The sequence below is a fragment of the Eptesicus fuscus genome, chromosome 17, assembly GCF_027574615.1.
Source record: "Eptesicus fuscus isolate TK198812 chromosome 17, DD_ASM_mEF_20220401, whole genome shotgun sequence".
NCBI lineage: Eukaryota > Metazoa > Chordata > Mammalia > Chiroptera > Vespertilionidae > Eptesicus > Eptesicus fuscus.
The window spans coordinates 2129910-2138713 of NC_072489.1; the positions used below are offsets into that span (position 1 = coordinate 2129910).

General features: G+C 58.5%; 1 long non-coding RNA gene across 1 annotated transcript; it reads right to left on the bottom strand.

Annotated features, from left to right (window-relative positions):
* Positions 1–3701: 3701 nt before the first annotated feature.
* On the bottom strand, positions 3702–5886 carry LOC114234299 (uncharacterized). The gene is made up of 2 exons (XR_008558783.1): positions 4028–5886; positions 3702–3943 (listed from the first exon to the last, which is right to left on the bottom strand). It is a non-coding gene; the product is annotated as an uncharacterized LOC114234299 (long non-coding RNA).
* Positions 5887–8804: the final 2918 nt, after the last annotated feature.

The following is an 8804-nucleotide window of genomic DNA, read 5'->3' on the forward strand; positions in this document are numbered from 1 at the left end:
AGGAGAGGGCAGTGTTAGGAGCGACCAGGCTGGCAAGGGAGGTCAATTAGGGGTTACCGGGCCAACAGGGGAGGGCAGTTAGGGACAATCCGGCCAGCAGGGGAGCAGTTAGGTGTCGATCAGGCGGGCAGGGGAATGGTTAGGGGGTGATCAGGCTGGCAGGCAGAAGCGGTTAGGGGCAATCAGTCAGGCAGGCAAGCAAGTGGTTGGGAGCCAGCAGTCCTGGATTGTGAGAGGGTTGTCCGACTGCCCTTTAGGCCCGATCCAGGGGTCCCAGATTGGAGAGGGTGCAGGCTGGGCTGAGGGACACACACCCCCGTGCACGAATTTCGTGCACCGGGCCTCTAGTATGCAAATAAAAGGCTAATATGCAAATCAACCAAATGGCAGAATGACCAGTCGCTATGACACACACTGACCACCAGGAGCCAGATGCTCAATGTAGAAGTTGCCCCCTGGTGGTCAGTGCACTCCCACAGGGGGAGCACCGCTCAGCCAGAAGCTGGGCTCACAGCTGGTGAGCGCAGTGGCAATGGTGGGAGCCTCTCCCGCCTCCACAGCAGTGCTAAGGATGTTCGACTGTTGGCTTAGGCTTGCTGTAGGGAGCAGGCCTAAGCCGTCAGTTGGACATCCCTTTAGGGCTTCTGGACTGCAAGACAGTGCAGGTTGGGTTGAGGGACCCCCCGCCCCCGCAAGTGCACAAATTTCGTGCACCGGGCCTCCAGTCTATAATAATCTCAACAATAAAGATTTTTAAAACAACACAAACTCAACTCTATGACCATCTATACTAATAAAAGGGTAATATGCTAATCAGACCAGGTCGACCGGACATCTCCCGGTCATCTGGTCCTCCTTCCAGACAAAGCCACAGTGGCGGGGGCCAAGGCAGAGGTGGTTAGGGGTGATCAGTCTGGCAGGGGAACAGTTAGGAGCGATCAAGCAGGCAGGCAGAGAGATTAGGGGCGATCAGGCAGGCAGTCAGAGGCAGTTAGGGACAATCAGGTAGGCAGGCAGAGGCAGTTAAGGGCAATCAGGCAGGCAGGCAGAGTGGTTGGGGGCAATCAGCCAGGTAGGCAGGTGAGCGGTTAGGAGCCAGCAGTCCTGGATTGTGAGAGGGATATAGGCCTGCTAGTTTAGCTGGACATCCCCTGAGGGGTCCCGGATTGGAGAGGTTGCAGGCCAGTCTAAGGACCCCTCCCCCCCCGTGCATGAATTTTGTGCAACAGGCCTCTAGTTATACTATATTACTAGAAAGACATAATGACAGAAATAAAAGAACACACCTTCCTATTTATAAAAAAAAAAAAAGGTTCAGAGTTTTGTGTGTGTTATTTCAGCCCCCTGCCCACCCGCCCAGTGGAGAGGAGACAGGAGCTGCGGGGACTCCTCACAGTAGGAGTCTGTCCTCTCTCCTCATGCAGAGGCAGTCCCTGCAGATGTGTTTCTCTGTACTCCTTCTTGCTGATTTCACCTCTACTTCTTGGAATCACAACAGATCCAGGAAAGCTCTCACCCATAGTTTGGGTTCCTTGTTCCTTTGCAAGAGTTTTTTATTCTATTGAGAGAAACCAAAATGGCAGCATAGGTAAACATCTAAACTGCTGCCTCGCACAACAATTTCAAAACTACAACTAAAAGACAAAATGGACATCATCCAGAACCACTGGAAAGCTGGCTGAGTGGAAATTCTACAACTAGAAGGAAAGAGGAAAACACACAGAGAATCAGAGGAGCTGTAAAAGGCTGAGGTACAAAGACACGCGCGTGGACGGCTGAGTACCTGGCTGGCTTTCTCTAGAGGGAAGGAGAAAAACGCTGCTGACTGCGCTGAACCCCAGTTCCGACTGCACTGAACCCCAATTCCGGGCGAGACCCTCGGGACCCAGGCTTATACGGGGGGAATCTGGACTGTCAGGTGGAAACTCAGGGGAGCCGCGAAAGGCAGAGGTCTGGAGGCGCACGCACGAGTGCTTGAAGAGAGGACTGAGTGTGCTGCTGGCTTTCTCTAGCGGGTGGGAAATGGAAGCTCCCCACTATGCTGAACTCCAGTTCTGGGTGAGAATCTGGGAATCCAGATTCACTGGGGGAGAAACTGGACTGTCTGGCAGCGGGTGAAACTCGAGGGCGGCTTACTCTTAGAGGTGCTTGCAGCGATTACCGAGGGACACTGAGACCCAGGGGCCTCATAGGGCAGGGCTGACAGGAAGCCAAGGCTGTAGGCTCCACCCTGAAACTCTGCTCCATCCAAGCTGAGCACAGAGGCTTTTGCAATTTTGCAAGTCTTTTCTCATAAGGCTGTCTCCAGCACAGAAGTTCTCCCAACGTAGACACAGCTGATCCTCACAGCCAATTGGCCTGGAGGTCAATTCCTCCCAGTGATACCAACAACAATCAAGACTTAACTACAACAAGGCTGTACACACAGTCCACAAAGGGGTGCACCAAGAGAGTCCACCTCAAGTAACTGGGGAGGCTGAGCCACTGGGCCATATAGGACACCTAGCACACAAAGCTACCCTACCAACTCAGGGAAGCAGCGAAAATGTGGAGACAAAGAAACAGATCACAAATGAAAGAAATGGAGGAAAACAAACAACTGGATATAGAGTTCAAAACCACGGTTATAAGGTTTTTCAAGAATTTCCTAGAAAAGGTCGATAAATTTAGCAAGACCCTCGAGGATATGAAAAAGGACCAACTAGAAATTAAACATACACTGACTGAAATAAAAAATAATATACAGAGATCCAACAGCAGACTAGAGGAAGGCAAGAATCAAGTCAAAGATTTGAAATACAAAGAAGCAAAAAACACTCAACTGGAAAAGCAAAAAGAAAAAAGAATCCAAAATTTTGAAGATAGAGTAAGAAGCCTCTGGGACAACTTCAAGCGTACCAACATCCAAATTATGGGGGTGCCAGAAGAAGAGAGAGAGCAAGATATTGAAAACCTATTTGAAGAAATAACAACTGAAAACTTTCCCCACCTGGTGAAAGAAATAGACTTACAAGTCCCGGAAGTGCAGAGAACCCCAAACAAAAGGAATCCAAAGAGGACCACACCAAGACACATCATAATTAAAATGCCAAGAGCAAAAGACAGAGAGAGAATATTAAAAGCAGCAAGAGACAAACAGTTAATTACCTACAAAGGAGCACCCATACGATTGTCAGCTGACTTCTCAACAGAAACTATGCAGGCCAGACGGGAATGGCAAGAAATATTCAGTGATGAATAGCAAGAACCTACAACCAAGAATACTCTACCCAGCAAAGTTATCATTCAGAATTGAAGGACAGATAAAGAGCTTCAATGATAAGAAGCTAAAGGAGTTCATCACCGCCAAACCAGTATTATATGAAATGCTGAAAGGTATTCTTTAAGAAGAGGAAGAAGAAAAAGGTAAAGATAAAAATTATGAACAACAAATACATATCTATCAACAAGTGAATCTAAAAATCCAGTGAATTAAAAATCTGATGAACAGAATAAACTGGTGAATATAATAGAATCAGGGGCATAGAAAGGGAGTGGACTGACAACTCTCAGGGGTAAAGGGGTGTGGGGGCTGCGGGAAGAGACAGGACAAAAATCGTACACCTATGGATGAGGACAGTGGGGGGGAGGTAAGGGCAGAGGGTGGGGTGGGAACCGGGTGGAGGGGAGCTATGGGGGGAAAAAAAGAGGAACAATTGTAATGATCAGAACAATAAAGATTTATTAAATTTTTTTTTGAAAAAAAGAGTTTTTTATTCTAAATCTCAGAGCGTGCTCTTTGTCTTCCAGCCATTTACTTGCTCTGCCAGCTCCGTGGTCACTGCACGCTTATCTCCACTTCTTCTTTGTAGTGAATCCCGTGTCCTCCGCCACCTCCCTACCTCACTCTGCAGTTCAGACTTTAAGCTGCTCCTTAGTCTGTCGGGGGTGGGGAACCTTTTTCCTGCCAAGGGCCATTTGGATATTTGTAAAATCATTCATGGGCCATACAAAATCACCAACTAAAAATGGTCAAACATGTAATTACCTCACCCCTCATGCCTTGGAAGGGCCAGCCCAACGACCTGGACGGGAAGGCTGTCTGCGTTTCTGGGTCTGGTTCACTTGTTGCTCTGAGGAGATTTCAGAGGTGGGCGGCGGCCTTCGTCCTCATCTGAAGCCCGAGGACCTCTCGCACGTTGCCAGCCTCCCCCCACACTCCCTCCACCCACCCACCCCGCGCTGAGTCTGTGGGTCAGGAGCTCTGGCGAGGGTTTATGTTCGCTTCTTCAAAATGCTGCAGAACCGTCACCAGAATGACCGGAATTTATGCTAATTTCTTGGATGTTTTGAAAACCAAATTTTAATCCCAAACCTTCTCAAATCACAAGCTGTCTTAGTCCATCTGGGCTGTTAGAAAGAGAAATGCCGTGGCCTGGTGGCACATCAACAAGAGAAGTGAGTTCCTCGAAGTCTGGGGGCTGGGAGTCTGGGATTAGGGGGCCGGCACATCCAGGGACCCGAGGGCCACTTTCTGGTTCGTAGCCGCATCTGTCGCCGTCCTCAGCGGTTTGGAGGGCAGGGTCCTCTCACAGGGGCACCCTCCGGGCCTCATCACCTCCCCAAGGCCCCACCTCCCAATACCATCCCCTTGGGGGTCAGGTTTCACCATGAGTCGGGGAGGGAACATCCATATTTAGTCCATAGCAGAGGCCGGGGACTTTTCACCCGGGAGAGCCTTTTCCTCCTCACTGGAGCCCCAGCGAAGCTCCCTCGGGGAGGAGAGCACTGTCTATTGAACCTTCTGTTAGGTAGGGGCCCGGTCCACCAGGGCCCGGCTCAGGGTGTCTGTCCCTGTTCCCCGCTCGCTTCCTGTCACAGTCAGTGAAACCTGCTCCATGGACCAATAATGGGACCCGCCCCGGCGGCTAAAGCACTAGATCAGGAGCCTCCCCCACCCCACCCCCCTCACGCAGAGCCTTTGCCCTGGTCTCTCTGACCGTGGCCAGGCTGCCACGGGGCTGTGCATGCAGCGCAGGTGGGCCTGCTGGCCTGCCGCCTGGCCCGGGCCCGGAGCCGGTGAAATGGAGCTGAGCCAGCAGGAGAGCCGCCTGCCTGGTGCCCGTGCACTTCAGCAGACACCTCTGACCTTGTGCCCGTCAGGCCTGTGCAGAGCCCCCGGAAGCGGCCGGGCGCCCTCTACAAGGGACTGGCTTGACCTTCCCCTCCGCAGTGATGCCGCTTCCCTCTGCGCCGCCGCACTTGCTCACCTTCCACCCTTTGCTCTGAGGCCCTGGCGTCTCAGGGGTTTGACTCATTGGACTGTCTTGGCTCTTCCTAGTAAACACGTGTCAGCTCCCGCGGTGTGTCAAACTGCACCAAAACTCAGCGGTCTCCAGCACGATTTTGTCCCCGCGATGCTGTGGACGGAACCTGAGCCCTAAGGCTCCGCACGTGGTGTCCCGGCAGCTCACTGGGCTCCCCCCGCTGCGCAGGGCTCGGAGGGCTGTGTCTGAGCTCCTGGAGCGGCCCGATGGCGGCCACCACCCACGACAGGCAGACGGCACCCGCTCAGGCGGGCGGGCGTGTGCGCACCGGCTGTGCTCGGCGTGGGAAACACGCGCAGGAAAAGCCACGGGTCTGGCCGTTCTCCGAGGAGCGCGAGGCGGTCTGGCATCTCCTCTCCGGAGGAGGAGACGGCTTCCCGCAGCCTCTGGGGACCCTTCTCCGGGCCCCGGGCCCCCCCAGCCGCCGGCTCTCCTCCGGGCCGGGCCTTCCCGGACTGCGCGGACGGTGCGGCCCCGCCTCCGGCCCAGCGCCTCCTCAGACCGGTTCCCGTGTCGCTGGCGGCTCCGGGGCGCCCTTCTGTGCCCGCTGCAGCCGGCCTTCCCGAGCCACGGCCCCGGCGGCGGGCCGAGGCGGTGCACACGCCCCTCCGCCTCCACAGCCCGGCGGGTGCTGGGCGCCGGCTTCGGGGCGGGAGAAGCGCCGGCCCGCAGTCCGCCCGCCACCAACCGTCCGGGCCGCGGGGAGGCCGGGAGGCCGGACCCGTCAGCGCTGCCGCCGCAGAGGGCGGCCCTCTGCCTGCGGGGGCCCGTGTGCACGCGGGCGGGTCACCCCACGGCGGGGCGGGGCGGGGCGGGGCGGGGCCCACGGAAGGCCGTGTGACGGGGGGTTGTTGCCGGAGTCAGGTTAGCTGTTCCCGCGAGCGAGTCCTCCGCTCCCCCCGGCCCGGACCCAGCCCCGGCTCCCCCCGGCCCGGACCCAGCCCCGGCTCCCCGGGCGGACCCAGCCGGCGGGGGGCCGAGGAAGCAGCCGCGGGGCCCGGCGCCTCGGAAGCTGTTGCGTCACCCCGTCCTGCTCTCCTTGTGCGTGATTGGGCGGCGCCCCCGACCGGAAACCCCGAGGGCCGGGGGCTTGAACCCGCCCCTCGGACGGGGTCAGGGCGCGCCCTGCGTCCCTCACGCTCAGCACCGCCGGCCGCGGGGGGACCGGCCGCGGGGGGACCGGCCGCGGGGGGACCGGCCGCGGGGGGACCGGCCGCGGGGGGACCGGCCGCGGGGGGACGGCGCCCTCGGGCGGCGGAGGGAGCCCGCAGCCTGCCGAGCCGGAGCCGGCGGCCCGATCCCGCAGCCGGACGAGGTCTGGCTCAGTCACCGGCTTGGCGGCCGCCGCCCGGGCCGGCCCAGGGCGCCCACAGCTCCCCCGCCTCTCCGGGTTCGGGGAGCCCCCCTCCGACTCACCCGCCCGGCGCACCTGCTGCGGACACTCAGGCCCGTGCGGTGCCCCCCGCCCCCCGGGCCGCACAGGCACCTCCACGTGGGCTCCGGAGCCACCCCGCGGGGGGTGACCCAGCGGAGGTTAAAGACACACCCCGCCTTCACCGGGGCCAATAACACCACCACGCACCCGTGCCCAGGCTCGACGTGACGGAGCTTTTAAATAAAGGCTGCAAACGGGAGGCGGCGACGTCACCACCAGACGACCGAAGTGGAGCCCCACGTAACCCGAGGACCGCCTGTGTTTTAGAAATCGGTTTAGATAAAAATAAAGTTATTTAAACCTCTTTCCTCAGACAAGAGGAGGCCTCCTCCCGCCCTGGGCTCCGCCTGGGCGGACACTCCGGGCCGGGGACCCCTCCTGCCGGCCTCGGAGTTGGGCGGACCTGGGTTTGCCTGATTTTCTCGCGGGGCCTCAGGTAACCCGCTGCCCTCCCCGGGGCTGGGCGCTGGGCGCTGGGCGCTGGGCGCTGGGCGCTGGGCGCTGGGCGCTGGGCGCTGGGCGCTGGGCGCTGGGCGCTGGGCGCTGGGCGCTGGGCTCACGGCTCCGGGAGACGCAGACATGGCTCCTCCCTGAAGCCGAGCAGCGGAGAGGCCGGGACGCACCATGGGGTGTCCAGCCCCGTGCAGTCACCAACCGCCTTCCAGGTAAACCCGAGGGTCACACACCTCAGACTTGTGCCAAGACGAGCTTCACGCTGCAATCGTCCTCCCAGAAAGCATGATGCATTTTTGGAACGGTTACAGTGTTGTAACAAGGGAAGTAAAAAGCTCGATTTTCCTGGAAGGTAGTAACTTTATTTCAGTTCATGCCCATTTCAGAGCTCAACTCAAGTTTCCACGTCAGAATTCCTTGCAGTGGTTGTGAGAGAAATCCCCCCAGTAAAATTCTGAGGCCTCACATTCTCAGAAGAGTGTGCACTTCCAACTGTCATCACTGGTATCACTGAGGAGCCAAAGGAGCAGTTTTAAATGCTCCGGCCTGGCCCCGCCCCGCTGGCCTGGCCCCGCCCCCGCTGGCCTGGCCCCGCCCCCGCCGGCCTGGCCCCGCCCCCGCTGGCCTGACCCCGCCCCCGCCGGCCTGACCCCGCCCCCGCCGGCCTGCCCCCGCCCCCGCTGGCCTGACCCCGCCCCCGCTGGCCTGACCCCGCCCCCGCCGGCCTGCCCCCGCCCCCGCTGGCCTGGCCCCGCCCCCGCTGGCCTGGCCCCGCCCCCGCCGGCCTGGCCCCGCCCCCGCCGGCCTGGCCCCGCCCTCGCCGGCCTGGCCCCGCCCCCGCTGGCCTGGCCCCGCCCCCGCTGCCTCCGTTAGAGACTGGGCTCTTGCTCTGCCCAAGGCCTCACTGTTGATCCGCAAATGGTGGCCAAGTTCTCATCGCAGCTTTGCTCAGAGTTACTTTGAGTTATACCCTGTTCCGATGTTTTAAAACACTTCACCTTAAACTTTGGAAATTGACCCTATTTCCAATACTATTGACTTTCCCAGGGTAGTTTTAGAGGATCAGGATGGTCAGTAAAAAGTTGTGAGAACCACTTGCAGGTTTGCATTAGCCGTTCCTGTGAAGCTTGGCGGAAGGCACACACCGGTGAAACCCCTGAGAACTTCCCCTCCCTGCGGGGTGTTCACTGGTTGAGAGAGGTCTAAGTGTGCACCCTGACTGGAAGTCAGCCCCACTTCTGTTGTTGTTAGTCCTCGCCTGAGGATATGTTTCCATGGATTTTTAGAGAGTGGTACGGAGGGGGGGAGACAGAGAGACACATGGATTGGTTGCCTCCGCATGCGCCTGAGGAGCCATGGAGCCCGGACCCTTCACTCCGAGGGCCAACGCTCCATCCACGGAGGGAAACGGCAGAGCAGCCGGAGACCTTTCGCTGCACAGGAGGGCGCTCCGGGTAACTGAGCCCCCGGCAGGGTGAGGCTCTTGTGACAGGTGCCAGTTGATCACATCACCTGCCACTGTCCATAAACAACGAGAATCTGCTCCCGAAAGGCGGGTGTTTCCACGGAGCCATTAAAGCTGTGAACGGGGTTCGCTGAGCTCAGCGGGG